The sequence below is a fragment of the Rutidosis leptorrhynchoides genome, chromosome 5 (assembly GCF_046630445.1).
Source record: "Rutidosis leptorrhynchoides isolate AG116_Rl617_1_P2 chromosome 5, CSIRO_AGI_Rlap_v1, whole genome shotgun sequence".
NCBI classification, from domain to species: Eukaryota; Viridiplantae; Streptophyta; class Magnoliopsida; order Asterales; family Asteraceae; genus Rutidosis; species Rutidosis leptorrhynchoides.
The window spans coordinates 81303888-81309887 of record NC_092337.1 but is presented as its reverse complement, the minus strand read 5'-3'; the positions used below and the strand labels follow the sequence as shown (position 1 = coordinate 81309887).

Sequence of the window (6000 nt, the reverse complement as noted above, 5' to 3'; positions counted from 1 at the left end):
ATTTGAGAGAGTAAATATGATAAGTGTGTGTTTAAAGTTGAAGTAAATGAGTGTTTATATAGAGGAAAATTGAAGAAGAAAAAACGGCTAGTTTATAGCCATTGCAATTCAATTTTTTATTTTAAATTTAATTTTATTACATTAAATAATAATAATAAGTTAAAAAAATAAAATAAAACAGGAAAATACAAAAATAAATGTCACATCAGCATTCCACTACCACAACACCAACCCACAACACCAACTTTCAACACCACCACTACTCCACTCTCTCCCACAACACATCCTAATCATCAAATAACTCACAACACCACCCCACAACATAGCACACCATTACAAATGGTCTTATACCTAAAAACATTATGCAGACAAAGTAGTTGAATACGTTAGTCTTTTAGCCAAAATGAATCAAAAATAATACTCCTTAGTTTTTAATTTATTGTATATATAACATAACATGATACTCCGTTTATGATATGATACTCGTAAGACAATAACCTAAAACAGGAACAATCTCATTTTGCATACAATAGCAACAGTGTGCAAAATTTCATTGCATAACGAGACAACTGAACTGAGAGCCACTACAACTGTAAACGTAAATGACAAAAAAATATCTCATCTCCATAACTAGAAAAGTATATCGGAAAGTGGAAACCAGTCAGTTGATTGAGGACCAAAGATGAAACCACAAACATACCCAGATGCATCAAACACATCTAAACAACCGAAAACCACGGTAGCCATATCTCTGATATATGTTGTTTAATCTTCAAACATAGCAAAAACAAATAAACGTACCATGTATCATTTAGCCACTTCCGGAAACAAAGAAGAATCGGTAGTACTTTTAGGCCCTAAAACTGGTGACATAAGAGACATCCTCGGTTTGGAAATTTGAGATACACCAACTACAGGCAAATCTGCTTCTTTCTGAACTCACGAAGTCTTACAGTGGTGCAGCTCTTGCTACGGCTCTGGATCCATCTCCGCCTCCTCCTGAGGCTGCGGGAGCAGCTACGACTCCAGCTCCAGCTCTGGCTTCGACTCCAACTGCGACAATAACTTCTTCTCCTGCTACGATCACCATCTCTTCTATTATAAAATCGGCCTCCACCACGGGAATCAATAAATCTGTCATTTCGATCACAACCACAATCTGGACCACCGAATCCAACACCTCTAGGACCACCAAAGCCACCACCGTCCCTCATTCCACCACGGCCACCAAAACCATCCTTGGGCCCACCGCAACTGGCAATCTCTTTCACCTCATTGGGTACAATCTGATTAGCTCCTTCAAGAACTTTGATAAGATCCAGAGCGTGTTTCCAGTCCTGCTCAGAAAAAAAGTATATGCCACCCCTTTTGCCCCGCTCTCCCGGTTCGCCCAATTCTATGAACTCAATCTTCCACCCCATTCAGAAAGTCATAATTAATCACTGATGAAAAACCGTGTGTACTTTTAAAATTTAGAAACGCAGTGGAACATGAAAATAAACATCTTTTATTAATCATTAAAATAAACATCATTTATTTTATTATAAACTTTCAAGTAAAACATTCACACGATTAACGATCCCAACAAGATCCAATTACACCACTAATAATTGTCAAGTAATAAATTCACAAAGAGGAGTTTAGATATACATTTAGCGAGCGATGCAAGAACGGTAGAAAGAATTGTCCACGTCTAAGTTGAAACATATATTCAAAGTGTATGAATATCTCTATGGTTGATCCACACAGCACGTCAAGCAACACCAATCGGATGTTAGTCCGTATATAACCCAAAAACAATATCCAATATTGTTTTCAATTTTAAGTTTGAAAAGCAAAATCAAAACAATCTTTTTGTACGTTTAGGTTGTCAACAACAACCAAAAGTTGAATTAAATAATCACAATGATTATTTAATTAAATGAAACAAGTAGAGAATGATGTACTTGTTTTCTTTGAAATCAAGTTGGATCGTAAAACAAAGAAAATGTTATAATAATAATAATAATATAGATATGGATAGTCAATTTTGGTGTATACATATAGTCAATTTTGGTACACAAAGTATGTATTTTTATATTGAGATTTTAGGCTATAAATACTCATGAATGCAAGCATTAAACTTGCACCATTTCTCACACTTACAAAGTGTTTCTTTCTTTCTCTCCATTATCATCTTTGTTCTTACACTTCATTATTAGTATTCTAAATCAAGAATCAAATCACTAAAGGTAGTTATAAGCCTACTGAATTATAACATCAAGAATCAAACCACTAAAGGTAGTTATAAGCCTACTGAATTATAACACGTTATCAGCACGATAATCTTAATACTAAATATGGTTGGCTCTGCCACCAAAATGATATATGGTCGGTTATACCACCAAAATGATATATAGTCGGTTATACCACCAAAATGATATATGGTCGGTTATACCACCAGAATGATATAGGTCGGTTATACCACCTGAAAAAATATATGGTCGACACTGTCGCCAAATTTTCATTTATGTTTACTAATATTTATATTTTTGTTATATAACATTTATTTATGATTGCTTACACATGGTCGACACTGTCACCTACTTATCATTTATGTTATATTAAATTTATGTTTAATGTTTATATACTTATGAATATAAATTGACTCTAATTTATCATGATGTTTGTTTTAATTTTTGATAATAGAAAATGTCGAATCTGGAAAAGCTTAAATTTACTCCTTTAGAATCAACTGGAAACAACTACATGCCATGGGTTATAAAAGTAAAAATGCATCTTAAATCAATGGGCATTCTTGAAACCATAAATGAAAACAACACTTGTTCTGAAAAAGAACAAGCTACGGCATGTTGCTTTATTCATCAACATATTGATGAATGCTTACAAAATAATTATGTGACTGTAGAAGATCCCCATGTTTTATGGGAAGGTCTCAAAAGCAGATTCAATAATCAAAGAGAAATTTTACTTCCAGCTGCAATGGAACAATGGAGAACATTAAGGTTCCAAGACTTTAAGAAAGTAAATGAATACAGCTCAGCTCTGTATAATACATGTTCACAACTTAAATTCTGTGGACATGAAATTAGTGATGCAGACATGATGGAGAAAACTTTCTCCACAATGAATGCTGCAAACATCACAGTGCAAAGAAATTTGAGAATGCTAAAGTTCAAAACATATCCTGAACTTAATTCATATCTCTTAGTTGCAGAGCAAAATGATGAGCTATTAATGAAAAATCAGCAATCCCGTCCTACTGGTACACTTGCAATCCCTGAAGCAAATACTGCAAATAATTATAAACAGGGACAAGGACGCGGGCAAGGTCGTGGTTATAATAACCATCACCATCATCATGCCAAAAGCCATAACTATGGTAGAAACCATCCTTATGGTAATGGTAATGGGCGTGGACGTGGTCGTGGCCGTGGTGGTCAAAGAAATAGTAATCCACGAAAATATAAATATCAACCACAAAACAAGCCCATTAAACAAGATGTTGAAGAAAATTCTTCTAAAAATTCTGAAGAATCTTGCTACAGATGTGGTAGAATGGGCCACTGGGCTAATACTTGCCGAACATCTAAACATCTTGTTAAGATGTATCAGGATTCGCTGAAAGGTAAAGAAAAGGAAGTAAATTTTGTGGATAATATTGATCCAACAGTCACTGAGAAACCATCTGATTTATATGAAGATTTCTTGAATGTTTAAGTTGTGTGTCTTTTGAAAAATAAACGATTTAATATCGTCTGTCTTTGTCATTATGTTTGCTAAATGTTTCAGTACTATCTATTTGCGTTTAAAATATTGTGTAATATTAATGTACTCACTATTTATTTCTTATATATGAAGTTCAATATGAATTTTGCTGGAATACAACATCAATCAAGTGGTGGAGATCTCTGTATAGCAGACAGTGGAACTACACACACTATACTTAAATCCGAGAAATATTTTATTGATCTAAAACCAACGGAAGGAACTATACATACAATATCAGGACCTGCTAACTTGATAAAAGGGATAGGAAAGGCAAATTTCATACTACCAAATGGTACAAAATTTTTAATAAATGATGCCTTATTTTCTCCCAAGTCAAGCAGAAATTTATTGAGTTTCTCCGACATATACCTTAACGGGTATGATTATCAGTCAGTGACAACAGAAAATGAGAAATATTTAAGTATCACTGACAAGAGTCATGTGGTTGAAAAACTGCCAAGACTTAGTTCTGGATTACATTATACACATATAAATGTACCAGAAATACATATGGTAGTTAACGAAAAATATATTGATCCTGGTGTATTCAGTTTATGGCATAACAGATTAGGCCATCCAGGATCAACAATGATGAAAAGGATTATTGAATGTACTCATGGACATCCACTAAAGGATAGAAAAATCCATCATGATACAATGGTTCCATGTACATCTTGCTCTCTTGGAAAATTGATAACTAGACCCTCACCACTTAAGGTTGAGAAAGAATCACCAATGTTTCTTGAAAGAATTCAAGGTGATATATGTGGACCAATTCATCCACCATGTGGACCATTTAGATATTTCATGGTTCTAATAGACGCATCTAGCAGATGGTCTCATGTTTGTCTGTTATCAAGCCGTAATGTGGCATTTGCAAAATTTCTTGCCCAAATTATTAAATTGAGAGCTCATTTTCCTGATTACACCATTAAAAGGGTGAGACTTGATAATGCTGGTGAATTTACATCTCAAGCATTTAATGACTATTGCATGTCTATAGGAATTGTTGTTGAACATTCTGTTGCTCATGTGCATACACAAAATGGTTTAGCCGAGTCATTGATTAAACGTTTACAGTTAATCGCTAGACCATTGATAATGAGAACAAAACTCCCTGTATCTATATGGGGTCATGCAATTTTACATGCTGCTGCATTGATTCGCATCAGACCAAGTGCAAGTCATAAATATTCCCCCCTACAACTTGCTTTTGGTCAAGAGCCAAATATTTCCCATCTTAGAACATTTGGTTGTGCAGTGTATGTTCCAATTGCGACACCACAACGTACAAAAATGGGTCCTCAAAGGAGGTTGGGAATATATGTTGGATATGAAACATCTTCAATATTAAGGTATATTGAACCTATGACAGGTGACGTTTTTACAGCACGTTTTGCTGATTGTCATTTTAATGAAACATTGTTCCCTAGATTAGGGGGAGAAATGAAAAATAAAGAAAATGATGTTTCATGGTGTGAACCTCAATTAAAGTATCTTGATCCTCGCACAAAAGAATGCGAGACAGAAGTTCAAAAGATAATGCATATACAAGAACTTGCAAATCAATTGCCTGATGCATTTACAGATACAAAAACGGTGACAAAATCATATATACCAGCAGTAAATACTCCAGCTCGAATTGAAATTCCAAAAGCTGGCAATAACGTCACTCATGAATCTTTGCCACGTCAGAAACGTGGAAGACCAATCGGTTCAAAGGATAAAAATCCTCGAAAAAGAAAATCAGCTGATAATGAAGTAAAAGAAAGTGTTCAAGAAGAACCACAAATCAGTACTCCTACTGCAGAGGAGATTGATGATGTCAATACAGAAATTGCAATCAATTATGCATATTCAAAAATATTATGGAACCGAAATGAAATGAAAAATCTTGATGAGAAATTTTCATTTAATGTTGCATATGACATCATGAATAATGATGATGATCCAGAACCAACATCTATGGTTGAATGTCAAAATAGACATGATTGGGCTCAATGGAAAGAAGCAATACGAGCTGAATTAGAATCACTCAATAAAAGAAAAGTTTTCGGATCCATCATTCTCACTCCTAAAGATGTGAAACCTGTAGGATACAGATGGATTTTTGTCCGAAAAAGAAATGAGAAAAATGAAGTTACAAGGTATAAAGCTAGACTTGTAGCTCAAGGTTTTTCTCAAAGACCGGGAATTGATTATGAAGAAACTTATTCTCCTGTTATGGAT

General features: G+C 34.4%; 1 pseudogene; it reads right to left on the bottom strand.

The window, feature by feature from the left end:
* Window positions 1-630: 630 nt before the first annotated feature.
* The window catches only part of LOC139848785 (DEAD-box ATP-dependent RNA helicase 40-like), a 44748-nt pseudogene continuing 39378 nt past the window's right edge, over window positions 631-6000 (bottom strand).